Genomic DNA, 12,194 nt, shown 5'->3' on the forward strand with positions numbered 1-12,194 from the left:
CTTAAAATCCCGCAAAAGGGGAGTCGCGGCAAAAGGAGAGGACAAGTCAATCCCTCGCTAGACTGAAAACCCGCAAAGGGCGGTCTAGGCAAAAGTTAGAGGAACCGAGGGGTGCGATTCCGCCCAAACATGGGGGGATCGTAGCAAAAGGTGAGCATTCATGTGAGAAAAATTAAATAAAATACTCCGCTAGGTTATCACACATCTCGCGGCCTAGGCAAAAGTTAGGGGACAATGTCGGCTCGACCACGAAAGAAAGGCAACACTTCTCCGTGAAGCTACACCGAGTAGTGGTTCGACATCTTCCAATACAAGCAAACTCTCTTCGACTCTCCAGGCTCGAGACTCGCCCTGGAATGGGGTCGAATCGACGTATCCTTGACTTGGAGGATCCCATAAGATCCCTCCCCTTTACCTTTATGCACATAATTCTACGGGTTACCCGTCTCAGAAAAGCCATTCCCCGATAAGGACACGGCCGCCTTCCAAATGGCCACCGATATCATGTCCCCAACACATCTTTACATAGATTCCTTTTACGCATCGTAGCCTCAACAATTTCACGCGGCTAACATCCTTTGCAGGCCTTTCTTTCCTACGTGCAGATGCGATTGGGAACCCCGAGGGATGCTCCCCGCCGACAGACTCATGTCTGCCTCGCGCAGCAAGTCATGTACTCAAGGCACAGGGAGTCGTCGAGGGATGCGCCACACCACCCAAACCGACGATGTCCGTCGAGGAAGGACAAACGATAGTAGGTCATCATCAGCCACCGCGCACGAGGCGGTCCAGACCAAGCGCCGAACAAGCCATATCAAATAGCGCCCCACACAAATTCTGAATTCCAGTCCATTCGGGCCTATCCCGGTCTCATTCGGGTCTATCCTGGCCTCATTCAGGTCCATCCTGGTCCATTCAGGTCTACCCTGGTCCATTTGGGTCTATTCCGGCCTCATTCAGGTCCATCCTGGTCCATTTGGGTCTATCCCGGCCTCATTCAGGTCCATCCTGGTCCATTCAGGTCTACCTTGGTCCATTCGGGTCTATCCCGGCCTCATTCATGTCCATCCTGGTCCATTCAGGTCTACCCTGGTCCATTTGGGTCTATCCCGGCCTCATTCAGGTCCATCCTGGTCCATTCGGGTCTATCCCGGTCTCATTCAGGTCGATCCTGGTCATTCGGGTCCATCCCGGTCATTCGGGTCCATCCCAATCATTCGGGTCCTTCCGATCATTCGGGTCCTTCCGGTCTAAATTCCGGTCACTCAGGTCCTTCCGGTCGTTCGGGCCCATCCGGCCTAAATTTCGTTCGTTCGGGTCCGTCCGATCTAAATTCCAGTTATTCGGGTTTGTCCGATCTAAATTCCGGTCATTCGAGTCCATCCGGTCTAAATTCCGGTCATTCGAGTCCATCCGGTCTAAATTCCGATCATTCGGGTCCATCCCGGTCATTCAGGTCTATCCTGGTTCATCTGCATGCGGGTCCATTCCGGTCATTCAGGTCCATCCTGGTTCATCTGCATGCGGGTCCATTCCGGTCATTCAAGTCCATCCTGGTTCATCTGCATTCGGGTCTATCCCAGTCTCATTCAGGTTTATCCTGGTTCATCTGCATTCGGGTCTATCCCGGTCACATTCAGGTCTATCCTGGTTCATCTGCATGCGGGTCCGTCCCGGTCATTCAGGTCTATCCTGGTTCATATGCATTCGGGTCTATCCCGGTCACATTCAGGTCTATCCTGATTCATATGCATTCGGGTCTATCCCAGTCACATTCAGGTCTATCCTGGTTCATCCGCATTCGGGTCTATCCCGGTCACATTCAGGTCTATCCTGGTTCATATGCATTTGGGTCTATCCCGGTCACATTCAGGTCTATCCTGGTTCATCTGCATTCGGGTCTATCTCGGTCTCATTCAGGTCTATCCTGGTTCATCTGCATTCGGGTCCATCTCGGTATCCTTCGGGTCCGTCCCGGTTCTAATTTCCCGCGCAATGTCCCATTATATCCAAGCGGGGCACGAGCAGCCATGGGGGAACGGCATCAGAGCAGTCGCCGGGCGCAAAAAGGGGATGCTTCTTATAATCTTTGGCTACATCCTCTAACCGAGGATGCAACCAAAGAGGGCCAAGCTGTCAGCACCCCATTTTGGCCCACCGGCATCCTACACGATAATCCCCGACCAAAGACCGGGTTACTATTCATCACCTGGCAATCAGAGGCGAACGTGTGGGCACAGAGTCATGAATGACAGGAGAAAAGCTAGGTCCACTAGAAAAGCAGAGGAGAGCTGTCAGAAGAACAGACAAACAAGGAATCCCGAAAACAGCGGAGCCGGCACTGTGGCACTATTCATCACCGAATCACTGAAACACCGAAAGGTGCCCAATATAGGACTCTAAAAATCCCTCTCAGTGCCAAAGTGACCAACGACATGTCCGAGCGCGTTTCGGGGGCATACCGCTTAAGCCGGGGCACCCCCGATCTCTCACGGACGCCTTTTCTGACAGGGCTCCCGAGGTCCGATCCACTGACAAGTAAACGACACCCCAAAACGGGCCTACAGGCACCCAGGGACCACCGGGGTCGTGGAACAAGCTTCAGACGACCTTTCGGAACTCTACAGGGCTCCCTAAGGGACGTTTCAATGGTAGCAAATGCCTCCCGGTGAATCTTCGGGGCACATTCACGAAAAACAGAGATCACAACGGTCCCCAAACACCTCGAGACATTCAGGGAACACTGAGAAAGCCCCGGTCACAAGTCCCTAGGTCTTCCCGGGCCAACGGTCTTCGGCCGAGGACGACGAGCCAACGATCTTCCACGGGGCAAAAGGGTCACCGAAACGAATATTAAGATGCACAAAGAGCAATCGGGGACCGGAGGCATTCAATTCCACTTCGAACGTCCGATCAGGGCAAAATCGACTCTCGAGGAGCTGAGTCGCCCGAACATCCGTTCACACTACGTATGACGATATTAGGCTCATTCAAATCCTCTTCGTTCAAGCATTCCAAATCTATAAATTAATTAGACATTGGAGATCGGACACGCGTTCAATCAAGTCTCGAGCTTTTCCCGGCTTTTCTCTCATTCGAATGGGACCCACAGCTTAGCCAAGCCAAGCCACCAAGCCGCAGCTCAACCCCAAGCCACGGCTCAATCCCTCAAGCCGCGGCTCTGCCACAACTTACCTCGGCTCAACCCTTGGCCGGCGGCTCCAACTCCTCTCCTCCTTCCCTCCACCACAAATTTGAAATTCTTCTTACACACTTACATCCATCACCTCCCATCACTTCCCATCACTCAACCTCTTGCTTCCCCTACACTCCATTTGACATTTTCCCCTCCCTAACCTCCCTTTAAATTTTCGGTAGCCCTCTAATCACCTCAAAACCGCAATTAGTCTCACTTGAACACACCATTAGGGCATCCTTTATAAGCTCCAAGCCTCACTAATCTAATCACTTCTCCATTCTCCTTATCTCTCAAGCCAATCTCCCTCCAAAATCCTCTCAAACTCCAGCCCACTCCCACACATTCGTCCAGCCCGTGTCAAGGCCAAAACCGGCCAAAATCATCGGAAAACCACCCGGTATTCCGGTAACCACTCGACCCGACTTAAACCAAAAATCACCAAACTCCCTAGCCTACATATTTTCCACCCCCTAAGTCCATTTCCGGGCCTAGATTTTCCATTTGAAACCTCCAACATCACGTTTTGGTCACACAAAGAATCGGGTCCCTAGATGCTAACCGGGTGCAACCGTGCCCTAACGATGTGCCATTTCGCGGAGCGACTTTGTCGAGTCGTGCCATCACATTCCAAGGGTTCCTCACAACCCTCACCCTCCCCCGTGAAGAGGTGGTCATGATCCGAGGGCCGATCCACCTTGCACAACCACCGTTTTATCGTTTTTTCCTTTACCGGGTTCTTTTCCTTTACCGTGTGTACACTCACTGTTTCAGGTCCAACTATGGTTTGGCACGTTCGGGACTACCCACGGGCGTCTAGATCCGTCTCTTAGGAGTCCAACGAGCCCGACCTCGCACCGTGCTGTGGCCGGAGCAAGCGTGCCGACCCATTTTCCCGAAACTGCTGTGGCTGCACCTCCTCTCGGGTCACTCCACCCGTAGCTCTAAACCGAGTCTTGCGACTCTCAAGGCTGCTTCCCCGACTCTTTTCCTCGTGCATCGAGGCTGGGTAACGTCTCTTTACAACTTAGAAGGGCTAGGGTCCTTAATTTTTGTCCATACGAAACGATGATATAGTTTAAAGATTCGGAATGTATGAAAGTTCATATTTTTCTTTTGGATCCATGCTTCCCATGCACTTTCATGCACGTACGTCCATCATGTCTCGTTTATATGCCCATATAACGTCTATGCCGTGAGGGGAAAGGACTAGAATCAAGGAAGAAGAGGCTTTCAAGCCATGGTTGGACCATGGGAACCCACGGTCTATGTCCAAAGGGGGGACCCGTGGGTTCTTTTGGTCCTTCCGAGGCCTAATCGGCCTCTTCTCCCCCGAAACTTGTTAGTTCCCGTGTTATTATCATTATTCGTTGCATGAGATGTATTGGCATGGCGGGAAAAGACTCGGATCGGGGTCGAAGAGCCCACCTTGACCCATGTGAGTCACGGGAACTCACGGTTTCCCTTGAAAGGGACGACCGAGAGCTCCCTTGGACCACACGGGTCCGAGGCGGCCTCTTTGGCTCCGAGATAGGTCGGTTCCCGCATTTCACGCTTTCCCATCGTATGAGTCGATGCCGTCTTTGTTGTTTCTGTTTAAACACCTCGTTCGTGCGTGTTTGTATGATTTTATGTGACCATGATCGTGATAGTGTTGAGATGATTAGAACATGTACTATTAACGTGTTTGACGTGCTAAGCATGCAAGGAATGGCTCGAACCGACGTGGTAGACCACCCGTGACCCAAGGCGGGTCAAGGGGACCTCTCGGCTTTGTCCCTTGGAAGATGGCCGAGTGTCCCTTGACCCCTCCCGGATCTAGGGTGGCCTTCTTTGTCGTTTCGTGCTCATTCCTTGGAATTGAGTGTACTTATGTCCGTGTTCTATCGCTAGCCATGTGTTAATTTCACGATAGATAAATTGACTTCGGGCCATTACCCATCAAAACCCATAATACTTATAATATGAGGTCACCACCACCGAATAATTTCACAAACGGGACAAACGGGACGTATCGTGTGGCTAATTTAATCACTTGGATTAAATAATTGGGTGAATCGATCCTTAATTCGTAAACGCATCGATGATTTACGGAACGACAAAAATGCCCTTTTCCATTAAAAGCTCACAATTTCAAAATACCGAGACACGTAACACGAATAAAATTGATGTCTAACAAGCACTCGCATGCTACGACTCGAGTCCGGGCCCGATTTGAGGTGGCTCGAGTCAAGGCGCGCGAGTCCTTAGACTCCTTCGTGTGACGCGATCTCCAATTTATATCCGAACATTGCAATTTTATCGTCCAAGGGCATAATCGTCATTCCGCGATTCATCGATACCCTAGGCGTTAGGGAGTTGGAAACACCTCGATCTTGAACGAAAAGGGCGACCCGTTCGGGTGCAAGTTTCATTTGCACGGCCCATTCCGTTCGCTTTCGGTGTTTCTATCTTCCTATCGTAGATTTGGTGGCGAACATTTTATTTTAGTTACAAAACACGAAGAACCGGATTAATCGTGCACTCGACCTAAACAAACATTAGATAATGGATAGGCGGAATATTAGATTCCAATCTAGAGTCAAAATACAAGTTTGGTTAATTCGGTGAAACTGCAATGACACTTAACCGAATAAGAGCTCTAAAACGAATCCACCCATGTAATTGGTTCAGAACCATATTCTAGTCCACCATCTATGTTTGCTTAGGCTAGACACATTGTTTGCTAATCAACCCTGGCTAATAACTGATTAAATCACGTATACTCGACCTAATACACCACTTGTCTGTATTCATCGGTATTTGTCAGTTATTATCTGTCTTTCATCAGTTTTATCAGTTTTCTTCTGTTTTTCATTTACTTTTGCTGATTTGTTGCTGTTCGGGCCCGAGCCCATAGGTTACGTGTTGCACGGGGTCCAACGCCCCAAATCACCGAACATAAGGTCCAACGCCTACTAACTCACTGAGCGCGTGCAACCCGAGTGCGGAATGGGATCTAGTCTCGAGTCACCATCACACTCCAAATATAGCCTATGTGGAAGGCGATTTGGATTGGATGCGTGAAACGTGTTTAGATATTGTACGGATCCGAATGTGGACTCTCGTCGGGGCCCGCATGCGCGCTTTTGGATCGCGTGGCTTGGGAGTGTCCACCTTCCCGTGGGGACGCGTGACGGACACGCGTGAGAGAAGGAGTCGCCACTTATCATTTTACGACCCGATGGTCGAGGGCGAATAAGTTACCCGGGTCTAGGGGTATGAAACACCTAGTTTGTTGTTAAGGCATTGGTCTGTGCGGAACCGAAAAGTCCGTGTTCGGGGGTTCATGTTACGTGTGGGCCTATATCCCGCACGCCCTTTCGGTACTCTGGTTTGCTAGGCTTGTATGTTTTATTATTTACCGCATGAATTAAGCTGCACTCAGCTGGCACGTTTTGACACCGGAGATTCGGTGAACTAAATGATGTCGGTTGAGAAGCCGAGAGAGAAGTAAACCCGTATGTCGGTGAGTTGGTTCACAATCTTGCGTTACAGTTCATCGAACCATGGAGGTTGAATCCCTGCGTGAACCAAAACCGCGAGATCTTGGATTTACTTGTGTCTGGGCAAGCATTAGACCGATTCGATTAATTCGACTCTCGGACCGTTCGCTCACCGACTGAAATTCTTACAAAACAAATGTACAAAATAAAAATCCTTACAATGCTCTCGAAACAATAAATACAAATTACAAATGGCCGAATTCCAGTCGACTCGCGTTCGGTTATTATTCCGCTCTAACTCACCGTGAGTTTAGGGAAAAGACCGAAGAACTGAAATTCAATGCACGCTCTCACTGAATAGGGCGCTGGACCCTGTGAGTGTTGATTAAGGCGTTGGACCCTGTGATCGATGATTAGGGCGTTGAACCCTAATATTGTTCGGCCTAGGGATCAGGCTCGACCCGAATGGCAAACAGGTGCGGAAAGATAACAAGCAGCAGATAAATGACAGACAATGTGTTTGTATTCACCGAATATATGTGGATTAACAAGTTTATTGATCCGGGGTATTTTGACATGCAAATCCTACCCTAGACAAACAAATGCGTGTCAATATTTTAGCATTCTGCTTTGGTTTGAGAACCTGACATGTCGGGTGTCCGTAGTCAAGTTTCGAGTGTGTGGATTGTTTTTACAGTGATTCGGTGTTGTGACACTGAATTACCACTGAATTAACCAAACTCGTGTTTTGACTCTAGATTTGGAATCTAGAATTCCTCCTAACCCTTATCTAGTGTTTGGTTAGGTCGAGTGAAAGGTTAATCAGCATTTTGCATGTTTTCTGACAAAGATAACCATTCTAGTTACCCGAGTCTATGTTAGGATGACAAAAACTCATCAGTTAGATAAGAAAAGGCTATGCAGATGAACCTGCACCTGAACAGGTAGCCCGTTCTTATCCCGTACTGTAGTGTTTCTGTCATGCTAACTCTAAGGTTGTCACTGAATTGTGAAAAGATGATTTTTCCCTTTATTTGAAAATTGTTTTCAGCAAAGGGGAAACATCGCAGTGCGGGCCACCTCGGCCTGTAGTCGGTGTCGACCAATTCCCTGGATCGTCCAGGGTTGTGCAAGAATCCCTAAAAAGCCAAAGAACCGATCGATCTGCCCGGAAGTGATTTAGAAAGATCTTTTGTATCCTAACCTGAGCTACCTGGAATCAGGTCAAAACTCAAGTTGAGACACAAAAGCCCTTTTCAGACGTCCATGCTACATCGGACCGCGCGTTTCGGGTTTTGAAATTGATAAGTTTGAAAAGGGCACCAACATCATTTGACAACTCATCGACGCGAGTTATCAGTTAATGGCCAATTCGTGTAAACTTTATCAGTATGAAGTGGGTTTAATCATGTGAGCGTCCCGATTAACCCGTTTGTGAAATTAATGCTTAAGGGTTGTGCCGAATGCATTAATTGTGAAAACGATTCGCGACTCAACGACCAAGACGATTCCATAAGATCGAGGATAATTTGGTCCAATGACCGAAACTACCCTCGTAACCGAATGGACCCGAATGAGTCATCGATACCCGAATCCATGCATGCTTTGTTTTGAAAGACATTTCATGTGAGATTCTCGATGTAATTGAACTTGCAAATTACACGAAATCCGAAAACGGATTTAAAATGGGAAGAGGAAGCCTCATGGAACCCGAATAACTCCATGAGGAAGCCGAGAGGTCTCATGGCTTGTATTTGGTTTCACGAGTTTTCCCCGTCTTGTTTTGAATCGTTTCTCGCATGCTCAAACATCAAACATGTTAAATAACACAATTAAACGAAAGTCGGTATTATCATGATTTAAATAACACATTCAAACATGCAAACATGCACAAACATATTATTTAAGGAATCGATAAAACAATACCGACTTCATGGATGTGAGAAAAATAATAAAACTCAGGAAACAATTTAAATCGGGGCAAAGGAATCAAGTCTTGACCCAAAAAGGTCAAGAATGCTCTAGGTTACCTCATGGAGAGGTTAACCCGAACGATCTCGGCTTTTCCGGGTCGGGATAGTTTCCTCGACTTCGATTTAAATATTTCCCGACATATTAGCACGTTAAACGATGATAAACATGCATGGTGTAATAAGGAAATTGCATAATATTAAAGTTCGGAATTAAAATCATGCTTAAAACCCCTTAAAACTCCATAAACACAACAATAATGTAAAAATCCTAGCTCCTCTAAGTCGGGAATGGTCATACCTAGTCCCGAGATGCGGGATGGTACCTTCAAGAGTCGGGTTGGACCGTTGATGGGTCGGGTTTGGGCTGTTTCCCGTTGAACAGACCCGAATGGCACCAAACAGACCCGAATGGAAGGGTGGACAGACCCGACTGGCACAAGTCGGGTCGGACGTCACCACGGAGGCTCCCGATGGACTTTTGAGGCAAGGTCGGCGGCCTTGGATAGCCAAGGGACCCCTCTAGGTCACCGTGGTGGTCGTTTGTTCCCAGAGTAGTCGGGTCGACCCGTACAGTCCTGCAAAAATCACCCAAAACAGAGCACGTCTGGAATTTCGGACCCGACTGGCACAAGTCGGGTCGGACGTCGCCACGGAGGCTCCCGATGGAATTTTTGAGCAAGGCCAACGGCTCCCGACTGCTAACTCACCTCCGGAGGTGGATGTGGTGGTCGTTTTCCGAAAAGAGTCCTGGATCGACCCAATCTGCAAGAAAACCGAACAGACAGTCAGAAACGCCGGCCCGACTGAGCAGTTTTGGGGTCGGAATTCATAACGGTGGATTCCGATGGAAGTTTTGAGCAAGGTCGGTGGCTCTCGACTCATAACGAACCCCCGGAGGTGGTTGATGGGTTTTGAAAGTTCAGACCGACTCGAAAAGGTGAGAAAACAGGGTTGGAAGTTTTGACCCCGGCTGGGCCAAAACTGTGCTCGATTCTGTACTGAGCTGATTCTCTAACTTAGAGGCTTCAAACTTGAAATCTAAGCTTGGAAATGGATAGAGGGGGTCGAAAACATGTAGGATATGAAGTTTGGTGAAGTTTGGATTTAAGCCGGGATGGATTCCGACTTAAGTCTTGAGTGTTTTGCTTGGTTTTTGGGTGGTTCTTGCTTGGTCATTTTGACATAAATTGTCAGACAACGTGAACAATTATCCCTTAAGCCGGTAATGCTAACGTGGGGCCGGAGACGTCCTAGGAGGCCGAAACTGGATTTCTAAGGATGATTTTTGAGTTGCTTGGGCACTCCGGAGATTATTGTAATCTCTGTTTGTCGAGATCAAACCTCCAAGGACTTGAAAAGTGTATCTGAGACCTCTAAAGCACTGCTCGGGAGGTCTAGATGAGTCGTGTGATTTATTCCGACGATTCCACATTGAGCCTTAAGAAGGCTAGCATTGTGTAACGTAAGCATTTGGCGTCAAGTTTCCCCAAAGAGGACCTCCGGATAAGGATTTCCACTGAAAATGGCCATTTCCGCTCCTTGGAGGTTACTCGGGAAACTGAAAAGGGTTTTGCTGTCTGTTTTGCCCAATTGTGAATGTCTGCTAGAGTTTTCCGGGCAATGCGGTATGAACTTCGTTTGCCGTAATTCCATCAGACCATTCTCCGGCTATGCTCTTCCGAATAGGGGTATGCTTGTTTTGCCGCTCGGAAGTCATTTGAAGTGTCTGTGTGACTTCCAAGAGACAATCTGAAGCATTGTTCATGCTCTGTGTGCTGGTGGAGCATGGCCGAATATGACATTTGGAATTAACTTTTCTCCAGGAAACCGGCATTTTTGGACTTCCACTAAAAAGTTGTCTGTATACAGAAAGTTGTTCTGTATAGAGCATATGATTTGCAAAATGCCTTTGGGGACACTTTTCATCTATTTGGCATTGAAGTGTGTACGGACCCGAATGTGGACTCTCGTCGGGGCCCGCATTGCGCCCTTTTGGATCGCGCGGCTTGGGGGTGTCCACCTTCCCGTGGGGACGCGTGACGGACACGCGTGAGAGAAGGAGTCGCCACTTATCACTTTACGACCCGAATGTCGAGGGCGGATAAGTTACCCGGGTCTAGGGGTATGGAACACCTAGTTTGTTGTTAAGGCATTGGTCTGTGCGGAACCGGAAAGTCCGTGTTCAGGGGTTCATGTTATGTGCGGGCCTATATCCCGCACACCCTTTCGGTATTCTGGTTTGCTAAGCTTGCATGTTTTATGATTTACCGCATGAATTAAGCTGCACTCGGCTCGCACGTTTTGACACCGGAGATTCGGTGAACCAAACGATGTCGGTTGAGGAGCCGAGAGAGAAGTAAACCCGTATGTCGGGGAGTTGATTCACAATCTTGTGTTACAGTTCATCGAACCATGGAGGTTGAATCCCTGCGTGAACCAGAACCACGAGTTCTTGGATTTACTTGTATCTGGGCAAGCATTAGACCGATTCGATTAATTCGACTCTCGGACCGTTCGCTCACCGACTGGAATTCTTACAGAATAAAAGTACAAAATGAAATCCTTACAATGCTCTCAAAAACAATAAATACAAATTACAAAAGGGTTGAATTCCAGTCGTTTTGCGTTCGGTTATTATTCCACTCTAACTCACCGTGAGTTTAGGGAAAAGACCGAAGAACTGAAATTCAAGGGACGCTCTCAATGAATAGGGCGTTGGACCCTGTGAGTGTTGATTAGGGTGTTGGACCCTGTGCTCGATGATTAGGGCGTTGAACCCTAATATTATTTGGCCTAGGGATCAAGCTCGACCCGCATGGCAAACAGGTGCGGAAAGATAACACGCAACATGTTAATAACAGACAAAGTGTTTGTTATTGTCCTGTTTACGTGAATTAACAGATTATTAACCAAGGGGTGTTTTTGTAAGCAAATGCCATATGCTAAACAATCAAACATGTGCCAATGTTTTAGTATTCGGCTTTGTTTTGAGAACTTGACAAAGAGAGTCAAATCTCAGGTGTGTGGATTGCTTTTACAGTTGTTCCGTATTGTGACACTGAATTACCACTGAATTAACCAAACTCGTGTTTTGACTCTAGATTTGGAATCTAGAATTCCTCCTAACCTTTATCTAGTGTTTGGTTAGGTCGAGTGAAAGGTTAATCAGCATTTTTGCATGTTTTCTAACAGAGATAACCGTTCTAGTTACCCGAGTCTATGTTAGGATGACAAGAACTCATCAGTTAGATAGGAAAAGGCTATGCAGATTGTGCGCACCCGAATTTCATCTCGTCGGGGCACGCATGCGCGCACCTAAGCAAACGCGGCTTGGGAGTGTCCACCTTCCCAGGGACGCGCGACAGACGCACGTGAGAAGGAGTCGCCACTTACTGTTTACGACCCGTAGGTCGAGGGCCGTTGAGTCGCCCGGGTCTAGGGGTACGGGGTACACCTAAATGCTAAGGCAATGGTCATGCGGAACCGAAAATTCCGAATTCGGGGGTTCTATTACGTGCGGGCCTATATCCCGCACGCCCT

This window comes from Punica granatum, chromosome 6, assembly GCF_007655135.1.
Source record: "Punica granatum isolate Tunisia-2019 chromosome 6, ASM765513v2, whole genome shotgun sequence".
Lineage (NCBI taxonomy): Eukaryota > Viridiplantae > Streptophyta > Magnoliopsida > Myrtales > Lythraceae > Punica > Punica granatum.